Below are 12,632 nucleotides of genomic sequence, written 5' to 3'. Positions count from 1 at the left end.
AGACGAAACTCAAGGGATCGGGTTGATGAACTCATCACGCAAAACCATCGGATAACATAGTGACAGCTCTCAGGCAAGTGTGGCATAATACGAAAGCGTGTACAGGCCATCATTGCAGGACCACGGGGCAGAAAACTGTGCTGATGGTGGATGCCTTGAAAGCACACTACTGATATGGAACAAAGGAGATTGGACATCTATCAGTTATTCCTTTAGCGTTTTGAGAGAGGGGCGATGAGTTTCTCAACAAAATTGTGACAAGTGATGAAAGCGGGGTTGACCGTTTTGAACCCGAGCACAAAAGTGTATCAACAGAGCTCCATCACTAAGCAAAGAAAGTTCATTGTCGTGGCGTTAACAGGGAACGTCATGCTCAGTGATCTGCGATGTTCGAAGTATGGTGCTTTTGGAATACGCTCCTAATTGCACCACCATGAACTCTGAAACGAACTGCGATACCCTCAGAAAACTGGAGGTACGACTGCAAAGAGGTTGTCAACACATGAAGCACTATCTCTCCGCTGGCTCGACGACGCCTGACTACACACAAGTGCTGCGACATTCTCAACACTACGATACCTTCAGTTCACTGTCGTCGATCATCCCCTACACACTCTTTGCTTGGCGTTATCCAATTTTTATCTGTTTCCAGAACTTGTAGAAATCCTACGAGGACTACTTATAAAGGATGGGGCCCCTCCACGCCCACACCAACGTGGTGACCAAACCAAAAGTTCTACTGTCACCTCCGTAAACATGTTAGTTTTTTAATCAGGCGTCACAGGATGCGGGCTTTGATGTTATCCATGCTTCTGGGTAAGATTACTCATTAACATGGTCCATCAGGAGATAGAAGTGGTCCAAAACGATTGAAAGGTAGCGGTTGTAAGTGCAGAGGAAGAAAAGTGCAGAGGACAGCGCCAAGGGAAAAAAACCTCTGCGACAGTAGGACGGGTAGTAAGGGCAGTAGCGGCTTGCTAGCTGCGACAGAGCATGCAAGGTGAGGTAAGGTTAGCGTGAGGTATCGTGCATCGTTACCTATGTGCTGCGTGTTCGTTAGCTGGGTTAGTCCGGGTGCTGCGGGTGGGCTCGCTTGTAGTCTCCTGGGCCGGCCGCAGTGGCTTCCTCCCTGTAACATAAGAGTTCGGCGCGGCAACGCATGCGTTGCTGTTAGGCCCTCTGCTGCGCCTTGCCGTCAGTGACTTGGTGCTGCTTCATCAGGCTGGTGCAGAACGGCGGCGGTCAGCTACCGTTCAGCGTCCTCCTCTACTGCACGCCGCAGCCCTTCCGTAATGTAGCTTCCATGAGCTCCGCTTGTTCAGATAGCGGCGCCAATTCAGTGTTGGAGGAAGTATTACCGTTCGCTCGCGATTGTGCGATGAAGGCTGCCGTTTTGGCTTCTCGATCCCTTGTGGGGCCCGGTCCCGCAGCAGTCGGCGTTGCCACCGGTTCCGCTGGGGCGGCGGTTGTCTTCTTTGCGCCTTTCACCTGCGGTGCTGCTGGGGCAACCGCTGGGATAGGCGCGCGAACGTCATTCTGCGAGGTCGCAGGAGTGTTCGCAGGTACTACTGCGCTGGGGCCTTGGGCGAAGACTGCTCGCAGTTGCCTCAAGGCCACTTCCTTCTCTGCAGCCACGGCGGCTGCGAAGACAGCCCTCTCTGCCGCCGTGACGGCTTTCAGGGCTGCAGTGGCGTCCCTCACGGCGGTGCCGAGTTCGATGCCACATTTCTTCTCGGGAGCGCGAGCTGCGTCCTGGCTGCCCGTTTCCGAACGGTTGTCCCTGTCCCTGGCAGGTGGATCTGCTACTGCGCCGTCCCTCAGCTGCGCCGGGCTGTTCTGCGCCCTATGCCGTTTCCGACGTCGTCTTCGCTTCTGCCGCTGCGTGGGTGCGGCCGCGGCCGCCTCGCCGCCCACGGCACGGCTGTGGCTTGAGAAAGCTGCACAACCGCGCCAACTGGCGACGTGCGGGCCACCACACCGGACACAAGTCGGCAGAACGTTGCTGCCGCGATCGCAGGCGCGGCTCTCATGCTCGCCTGAGCACTTGACGCACCGCACCGCGTTGCGGCAACACTTCGCAACATGGCCCTCGCCCTGGCACCTGAAGCACTGGGGCTGAGGGTCCATGACGGTCGGGAGAGCCTTTGTCGTAACCGGGAAGCCCAGCAACTTCCGCAAGTCGAAGATGTCGCTCCCGCCGTCGACCGTTTGCACGGTCACGGCATAGAGCGGCGCCCTCTTCCTGTTGGTCCTTTGAGGACTTAATTTTGATTGTGATGAAGCTGTGCAAGCAAAGATAAGATTGTAGCTCTGTCAGCGAACTCAAATACTCTACAATGTCAGTATCAGTAAACTGGTCTCTCACTGGGAGGAATACTTTCCTCGTCAGGATTACTATGTTAGAAATAAATACGTGAACTTGAAGAAAAAATGTAGGATATTAATAATGTTTGTTTTATTTTAAAAGTTTTAAGTTTTTATGCAATACCTGACAGTACCTGGCAGCTCAGCCTCATAACTACACTACTTACCATCGATTAAACTGAGTTACAGTGAATTCATTACACTAAACTCGAGAGAATATAGAGTGCAGCTGTGTGAAGAACTCTATTTATTGTCGAGCTATTCGTCGACCAAGAACTTCTTGGTTCTAGGGGAGTTATATCTAAGTGTATACCAGAGTCTTCCGTTGTTAGCACTTATCTTTGGAACATAAAAATTTCTGTTACTAACTTGTTTCAAAAATTGGCCCCTTGTTATTTATAACCATTGGATCGTTAACCATTTTCACCTCGCCATTAATGTGTAGACGTCATATATTGGTGTGAGATCTAAGTACCTTTATGAAGAAACTATCGTTTTTATGCTTAGTATCTTAAAGCAAATGAAGTAATAATCCTAAGTGAATAAAACTTTCTAAGCATTTTAAGAAGGTGTTAACTGTCGTTTAATATTAAATAAATTTTCTTTTTATTGTTTTCGGTATTACTTGCTTCTTGAAGTCTCCCCTCACAACGTGAACACCGTTGTGTAAATGATAAAGTACGAGCCTTCGATAATTCACTCGAAAAACGCTATGAAAGTCGGTGCATTCTTAACTACTTCTATGTGCCATGTGCCATAATATCCACTAGTAACGTTAATCGTGAGTTCAGCATACCCTGAATGATTAACTTTCCTTACTTTAGTAATGAGTAGCTTCTCTAAAAAGTATCGTTCTTATCTGAAACCAAAGGATACTGCGTTACTTTTCTATTTTCAGCAGCAGATGCCGATTCTAAAATGTAAGTATAATTAAAAATGTAGCGCTTGGTTTAGAATCCTGTTATAAACAATTTTAAATAAAACTTCCTAGCAGTTTAAAACTGTGTGCCGGACAGAGACTTGAACCCGGGACCTTTGCCTTTCGCGGGAAAGTGCGCTACCGTTTCTTTTAAAAAAGAAGAAATAAACCTGAGAAGACGGTCAAGGGAAAAGACAACAGGGGTTGTTTTCCGAGGTCTGGCCTCAACGTTCTGTTCCTGCTCTCCTGCTTTCAGGTTCAAGACACATATATTGAAACAAATTGATTTATTTATTTATATCTGTATGTATGTTTTTCCATTTATTTATTTATTTTATTTTACTGTTTTTAGTTTAGTATTTTTTTTAACCGAATCCCACTACCGCCAAGAGAAACTTCCGCTTTGTCTTCTCTTAAAGTAGAGGAGGGTGGACTGCCTCTAAACCGTTTCCTCGGAGGATCAGTCACGTGCCGTGAATTATCTTCAAGGTTGCCTTCTAGCACTCGGAACACCCCAGTGGGCAGAAGGATCCTCGAGTAATGCGCCTAAATAATTCCATAGCCGTGTTCGGTACAATGCATGGAGGAGGAACCCCACATGCTCTTCAGCCAGTTGACGGTGTTCGTCCTGGTAAAGGGAAAGTAAACAGCATCTGGGAGTAAGAGTTCGTCCCGCGTGATTGACTCTGGCTGTCGTCACAGCATATGTTGTGTATGTCGCAGCACATGTCAAGCGGCGCGCATCCGAATCGAAATCGACGACTGCGCACTGCAGGCATAAAGGGTCGTCAGTAAGGTGCAGGGAATGGAGACGTTGGCGTGTGACTAATTTGTCGTTCAGCACCACATACCACAGGGAACGAGCGTACGTGGACAGGTATGCGGTGTGGACGCCTCGCCACACCCTGGTCCAGCGGATTCTCGGGTGTTGCTGTCCGACGCTACTGCTGAGCTGTCGAGCTTGATAGATCCGATAGTAGTCTCTCGTGCTGGACCCCCTCTTCGCTAATAGGTCCTCAGTCATGTGGCTCAGTTCGACCAGGAAATCTGAAATGTGGGCGAGAGACGGAGCTATGTGGCCCATGGCGACTGGAGGGGTGCGAAGATCTGAAGCAGCGTCCCCGTCAAGGTAGTGTTGGCCGCGGTCCATACGAATCGCATCGTTCGTAGGTATAACCCTAGGGCTCGGTTGTGGACATGAGTCAACCCCAGAAATCGTACGAGCGGAGTGTAGCGGACTTTGAGTACGTGACGTGTACTCACAAACTGTCCGTACGCTGCTTCGAAACTGTCGGTCCTCGTGACTGTTAGAGGAAAATTTTGTGCAAAATAATTGAGTTTGGAAGCTAGGTAAGGGCTGACATAAAGCGTTCGGGGAATCATATCCATATTGCGGAATCTGCTGTCACAGAGCAGCGCACATGTCTATTGCAGTATATATGAAGACAGTAACTTGTTCTCGAAAGAACAGTTACTGTGGATGACCGTGCAGCTTTTCCCTGGGATAAATGATGACTATCTGACAACCTCAGCTGCCGACAAGTGTTGTTGTTATACCTCGATGTGGACAGCTGAAAATGTGTGCCCCGACCGGGACTCGAACCCGGGACCTCCTGCTTACATGGCAGATGCTCTATCCATCTGAGCCACCGAGGACACAGATGAATAGCGCGGCTGCAGGGACTTATCCCTTGCACGCTACCGGTGAGACTCACATTCCCTACTTTCCACAATTCTACATATGTATTGTACCTTATAGACATTTGCCCACCCACCCATTACTCGCGTTACTGTCCTCATATATATAGTTAAAGGCTACCCAGCCATTGACCTTCGTCTGTGCGAATGCGCACAGGTTGCCCAGACTCTTACGGGAATCACCAACGCGTGCGCGAGTAATGAGTGGGTGGGAAAATGTCTATAAGGTACAATACATATGTAGAATTGTGGAAAGTTGGGAATGTGAGTCTCACGGGAAGCGTGCAAGGGATAAGTCCCTGCAGTCGCACTATTCATCTGTGTCCTCGGTGGCTCAGATGGATAGAGCGTCTGCCATGTAAGCAGGAGATCCCGGGTTTGAGTCCCGGGCGGGGCACACATTTTCAGCTGTCCACATCGAGGTATAACAACAACACCTGACGGCAGCTGAGGTTGTCAGTTAGGCATCATCTATTGTAGTAGCCGGTGGTATGTGGCTGTCGCAGTTCGGCGAACTATACTGGAGAACTTCAGTCCTAATGCGTTCAGTAGGGTAACATTCTGGAGAAGGATCGTTGTCGAGTGTAGAAGTCCTCTCTCAACAGCCATGTACGTCGTCTCCATAGCGACGCAACCATTGAGGCGTCGCTGGGATTTCGTCGCCCGAGTACACCCAGAGCACCGCTTCAGCGAAGGTACCACATTGGAAGGTCACGTCTCGAATGCATATGCCGTCCAGTTGGCGACGAAGGCCGTGCTGCGCAGGTTCGAGGGCCGCCGCGAATAAGATTCCAGATAAAGGACATCCCTGTCGCAATGACCGCCCAAGAGTGATGTGTTCAGTGTGGTGGCTGTAAGGTAAGATCATCGTTGCTGGCGCCTGCAAGAGCCCCAAGTATTCGAGCACGGCGCGAAGGAAACTATGGTACATTCGATCAAAGACGTGATCAAAATTGATGGCGATGGCAGCAGGCTGATACCAGCGCCGTGACGTAGCGGCAGGCACCGAGTGCACAGTAGTTGTTGCTGTCACCGCCTTAACATATCTGGTCAGGATTGATCATGTGTCCGATTGTGACCTGAACATGTGTGTGAAGTATACAGGCGACAAGTCTATAATCCGCGTTCAGGAGCGTAAGAGGACGATAGTCATGACAACCCCCCGGTTTCGAAACAGGTATATGATGCCTTGGAGGAAATCAGTGGGACGGTAAAATCGTCCTGGAAGAGATCTTGAAACATCTAAATCCACTGAGCGCCCATCACGGAGTAGAAGGCGCGTTTGAAATTCGTCAAGCCAGTGGCTTGTTTGGGGCGCGGCGTGCAAAGGCAGCTGTTAAGTCTTCAGATGTTATGGGAGCCCGCAGGACGCCGTGCTGGGCCACTACTCTGCGCTCAGGCAAACCGCGCAGGATGCCTCCGTTCTCGCCAACGGTGGACAAATGCTGCAGTGATGGCATGTTGTTAGTAGATGCGTCCACCCACTGCTATCTCTACTGATATTGCAAAGTGGCGCTTGGGGTGTCATCTCTCTCTCTCTCTGGTGACATGATATACGGATGCCATTTCTGTGGGGATGGTATCCTGCGCCGTCACCTGGGATCGGGCACAGTCAAGCTGTACCACAGTGAGACGTAGTGGGTGAGCTTTGAGATGATAAACTACCGTTGGCCGATCTCGTGTCATTAGTTGCCTCAGCGCTGTGTAATAAAATTCCGACATCGTCCGACGTCTGCGGGCACTATCACGGCCATATCCTATGAGTGTCCGTCAGAGGGTCGGCTTGGCGTGGTCAGACCACTAATGAAACGAGGAAGTATGTAAATGCAAACTCCAGAGGCAGTGGTCGAACGTAGCAGTGATCTCCCACCGACGTGCGTCCTCGTACAGGCAGGAAACATTCTGCGTCCATGAACCGCGGCTGCGGTTTGTGAGATGTCTGGGAGTGTGACGGGACAAATGTATGACAAATGATTAATGAAGGCTGTCGGTCACAATCCTACATCACTTTTCGCGGCTCGGAATCCTCGGGAGACGTATATCCAGTTGAGGCGGCTGGCCGAGTGATCGGTGAAGTATTGTAGCCACAGCGGTCACCGTGAAGGACACGCAATGTGTCTTGCAGCTCCAGATACCACATGAGCACCCTTAGCGCAGGGCAGGTAGAATAGGGCGGTGTTTGGGCCGCTTAATCCAAGACGCTGTTAAAATTGCAATTTCGCCAGAGTAAAAGGTGATCCTGTGTAAGTAGGCTGTTTATGTTTTCTCTATGTAAGTAGGCTGTTTATGTTTTCTCTATGTAAGTAGGCTGTTTATATTTTCTTGTTGGCAACGTTAAGTAGGCTGTTTAGGTTTTTTTATGGTAATGCCACCTCTGTATGAAAATCACTGGCTGTGCTGTGTGCAGTCTGTGGCTGCTTTGCATTGTTGTAATACTCGCCATTGTAGTGTTGGGCAGCGTCAGCTGGATGTGAACAGCGCGTAGCGTTGCGCAGTTGGAGGTGAGCCGCCAGCAGTGGTGGATGTGGGGAGAGAGATGGCGGAGTTTTGTAATTTTTCATGAACTGCTATATTTATATATGATGATATCAAGGTAAATACATTGTTTGTTCTCTATTAATATCTTTCATTTGCTAACTATCCCTATCAGTAGTTAGTGCCTTCAGTAGTTTGAATCTTTTATTTAGCTGGCAGTAGTGGCGCTCGCTGTATTGCAGTAGCTTGAGCAGCGAAGATTTTTGTGAGGTAAGTGATTTGTGAAAGGTATAGTTTAATGTTAGTCAGGGCCATCCTTTTGTAGGGAATTTTGAAAGTCAGATTGCGTTGCGCTAACAAAATATTGTGTGTCAGTTTAAGCACAGTCATATATAAATTGTTATAAGGGGACGTTTCATATGTCGACCCTTAGCCGAGGATACCTCACTGGAATCTTCTGATTTTTTTCTTGTAGTTTGTGTAATTAGTGTAGATTTTGTTTATTGCTAGCGCGTAATTATAGAGAGAATTTCGTTTGTAGTTGCAGTCTTTCATTGTTGTATAGTAAAACAGTTGTGGCATGCATGTAGATTTGCACTAAGTATTTCGCAGCTGCGCTTGCAATTAACTAGATATTATTTTCAGTGCTATGTTAATGTGTTCTCTTATTTTTGATCTTCAAATTGTGTTTTTCTGTGTTGTCGTGTGAAATACTGTAACAATAATGGCGTGTGAAAAACGTAATACTAGGCTCCAAAGTAAACTGAGAAATGACAGTGAAAATGAAATCAGTGTGTTAGCGCCACCGAGTAATGAATTAACTGATGTTCAAAGTAGTAATTTGATAATTGTGCATAGGGAAATGGAGCGGGCGGCAAACAATGGCGTGGACAGTGAAACAATTAGTGAAGAGGGAAGCATTATCGATCGATCGGTCGGCAACAGCTCGCCTCAGGAATCCGAAATGATAGGACACAATTTTGCAAACACTGTAGATTCAGGTTTTGCGTCCTCACCGTTTTCTCAAATGAGTCAAGACACGTTTTCCGCTTGTCAAAATGTGGATGTTGCCGGTGCAAATTCACTGCCGAAAAGCACTGAGGAACATGTTTCAGACACCAGTGCATTGTTATTACAGTTAATGCAACAAATGGGACAAAGGCTACAAAAGTTAGACACAACGCTTGAACAAAATCAGAAACAAACACAGCAACAGTTACACACAATGGAACAAAATCAGAGACAAATACAGCAGAATCTTAAAAAGTTAGACACAATGGAACAGAATCTTCAAAAGTTAGACTCATTGGAGCAAACTCTTGAACAAACACGTGAGGATTTAACTACTGACTTACATCACATTGAATCGAAAGGTCAAAAAGTCTGTAATGACGTAAAAACACAAATTTGTGAGCATTTCCAACCTATTTTTTCGCGTCATGAAAATGCATTACAGAATCATGAAGCAGCCATAAAAGAACTGCAAACTATTGTTCATGAAAATCACAACACCTTGCAAGCTAAAATTGACTCAGTTGCATCTACCGATTCGGTTACGCAACTTGCAAAAACTCAGGAAAACTTAAAGGACACAGTAGATACTCTGAAACTTGGTTCAGAAAAACATACAGAGGAAATAATTTCACTATCGGATAAAGTAGCAGAACTTTCAGATCAGTTCACTAACTTATCTACAAAGGTAGATGATGATCTGAATAACACAACACCTGTAGCCTTCACTGACACTGAAGAGTATGTAGAAATTAGAAAATTCAAACAAAATCAAAATCAAATCAATACACAGTACAAAAGAGAAATCCGGGAAGTGCAAGATCAGTTGGCACAAGTAGTACAAGAATTACGTATTTCAGAGGATACTCGCGCCCCAATACGGGAAGAGGGACACAGAAATACGGAACAGCCACAAAATAATAACACAGGGCATTTCGGAAGTTATGAAAGAAATTGGCAATGTGCACCGAATTGTGAGATGGAACGGCCGACACGACCTAACAATGACCGATATGCGACTCGCCGACATGACGATTTTGACTATAAGCTGTTCATTACTACACGTAAATTCAAAACATTTAAGAATTATGGCAACGACATTCATCCACAAGCATGGCTCCATCAATTCTCTCATTGTTTTCCTCCCAACTGGTCGTTAGAGCACAGATTAGAATTAATGTGTGGCTACTTAGAGAATGAACCAGCTGTAAGAATGCGATCGGTCATTCACGATTGCCACAGTGAGGGAGAATTTTACCATGCCTTCCTCTCAGCATATTGGTCTCAAGCCACACAAGACCGTGTAAAACATAGCATCATGATGATGAAACACTTTGAACAGTCTGAATTTTCCAGTCTTGTGAAATATTTTGAAGACATGTTGCACAAGAATCAGTACCTGACAAACCCATACAGCCCCTCAGAACTCATCCGCATTTGCTTAATCAAACTGCCTGAACATTTACGACATATTATTTTGGCAGGACGTTGCAAAGACGACATTGAAGCATTTCAGGGACTTTTACAAGAATTAGAAATTGACACTGACAATCGCGGAACGCGAAAGCAGGAACACAACAATTACAGGTCACATCCATCGCAATTCCGCGATGAAAGAAGTAATAACTTGACACGACAAGGCTATTCTCACAACACAAATCGTGACCAAAACAGACACCACCCGTATGACAACCGTTGGCAGAGTAGTAATAACTACAGGGAAAGATCACCTCTCCGTGGTAATGACTATCACAGAGACAATAAGAGAAACAGACAATATGGGAACCAAAATAAATACTATCAAGGGAGACAGAATAACTTTAGACGCAACGGATCAGCGCGCAGTTACGATTCAAGGAGAAATTCTCCACCATGTGACCGACAAGAAAGAAACTATGGAATCTACCGACATGACGACAGACGATATGATCGTAAAGACAGACCTGAATTGCATCAGAACTGGCGGGATTCAAACAGAGCAAGGCCCTCTCGTCACGGTGAATTTGTAGAAGTTAGGTCTCCAAACCCCAATAACGACGCGCGCCAACAAAGAGACAATAGGCAATGACTCACACCGCTGGCAGCCACGAAACATACTTATGAAACTGACGACGCAGCTGCCGTAGCTAGTAATTACGTAAAAATGGAAGACATTAGGGACATCTTACTCCAGGAACACGACATAAAACATAACAACATTGCATATCCTGTGATTCACATTACAGTAAATGACATAAAATTTACGGCAGTACTTGACTCTGGCAGTCCCATTTCAGTAATCAGTGAAACAGCCTTTAGCAAATGCAACAAATCGAACGATTGCCCCACACTTCCGTTACGTAAGATTAAATTACAAGGTGCAATCTTTGGAAAAAGTGTAGATGTACGCCAACAAACCAACTTAGAATTCTTTTGTCAAAGCCACAGCTTCTCTACGAACTTCCTTATTGTTCCATTATTGTCGACGGAAATTATACTGGGAGTAGACTTTTTGAATGAATACAAAGCAATCTTAAGCTTTCACGATGCTGAAATAAGTTTAGAGAAAGTAGGTAAGTCAATAGCTTTGAAATTTGAAGACTGGCTCTCAAACCATGATGAGGAAATTAATCGGCTTTACCTTCTGTTAGATAACAGTTCGGAATTTTCTACGGAACTAGACACTAACAATCACTCTGCAAGTACTGACAGGGATGACATCGACGGCATATTTGAAATTAATGAGTTAATTCAGAATAAAATTCAAACAATTGAGAGTTGTAATGACACTGATAGGCAGGACCTCTTTAAGATTTTACAAGCACATTCCACAGTTTTTACTCACAAAACAGGAACAATCAAGGGATTTCAATACCAATTTCGTGTTCGTGAGCATACTAAATTTTGTGTTAGACCATACGTAATTCCGGCGCATTATAGGGACCGTGTTAGAACAGAAATACAATCTATGCTTGACGAGGGCATTATTGAGCCTGCAGTAAGCTCATACAACAATCCGTTACATGTTGTTGAGAAGAAAAATGGATCGATCAGACTTGTCTTAGATTCGAGACAAATCAATACTATCATTATTCCTGAAACAGACAGGCCGCAGACGATGGAAGAACTTCTTCAAAATTTTAATGGTGTAAAAGTGTTGTCTTCCATTGATCTCAGATCCAGCTTTTATCAGATCGAACTTCATCCAGAATGTAGAAAATACACAGCTTTCCTTTGTTTCGGCGTTTGTTATCAGTTTCGGAAACTTCCTTTTGGTTTGAACATTTCTTCAGCAGCATTCATTCGCGGGCTAAATTCCATATTACCTGAATTCTTAAAACGTCACATCACATTATATGTAGACGATATTCTGATAGCAGAAGCCTCATGGGAACAACACAATCGCGTCCTCAACAGCGTGTTACATATTTTTGCAGAATCTGGAATTACAGTTAACTTGGAAAAGTCTGAATTCGGTAGGTCAAAGGTGAGGTTTTTGGGACATATTATTTCTTCTGAAGGCATTCAGCCGGATCCTGAAAAGTTAGAAGCAATCAGAGCCATTCCAGTTCCATCTACAAAAAGACAAGTCCGCAGTTTTCTAGGTCTCGTAAATTTTTACCGTCGTTTTCTGAATATGCAAATTCTTGTTACACCAAAACTTTGTTCTCTCACTGGAAAAAATACTATTTGGAACTGGGACGAACAAGCACAGTTGGAATTCAATTCTTTGAAAGAATCGCTACTTAACGCGCCAATACTAGCTCATCCAGATCTGTCACAAGATTTCTGCCTTAGCACGGATTCTTCTAAAGTCGGTCTTGGTGCCCATTTATTTCAAGAAGCCATAGAAAATGACACTACCGTTCAGAAAACCATTGCTTTTGCTAGCCGAGTGCTAACAAAATCTGAAAAAAATTATTCAGTTACTGAATTAGAAGCTTTAGCTATCGTTTGGGCATTTAACAAATTCCGTTTCTTTCTTTCTGGTAAGCACGTAAAAGTATACAGTGATCATCGTGCATTACAATTTCTTATGTCTTCAAAATTAAATCATGACAGGTTAAAACGTTGGGCATTGTTTCTGCAAGAATTCCGCTTCACAATAGTCTACATTCCCGGCAAGGAGAACATTGTTGCGGACGCACTGTCACGCGCACCGGCTGGGCTTGAGAAAAGTAACAAA

The 12,632-nt window shown here is 45.5% G+C and overlaps 1 non-coding gene across 1 annotated transcript; it reads right to left on the bottom strand.

Moving 5' to 3' along the window:
• Window positions 1-4,865: 4,865 nt before the first annotated feature.
• Trnat-ugu (transfer RNA threonine (anticodon UGU)) lies at window positions 4,866-4,939 on the bottom strand. The gene has a single exon. It is a non-coding gene; the product is annotated as a tRNA-Thr (tRNA).
• Window positions 4,940-12,632: the final 7,693 nt, after the last annotated feature.

This window comes from Schistocerca serialis, chromosome 2, assembly GCF_023864345.2.
Source record: "Schistocerca serialis cubense isolate TAMUIC-IGC-003099 chromosome 2, iqSchSeri2.2, whole genome shotgun sequence".
NCBI lineage: Eukaryota > Metazoa > Arthropoda > Insecta > Orthoptera > Acrididae > Schistocerca > Schistocerca serialis.
The sequence above is the reverse complement of the archived record's forward strand: the minus strand, read 5'-3'. Positions and strand labels throughout refer to the sequence as shown.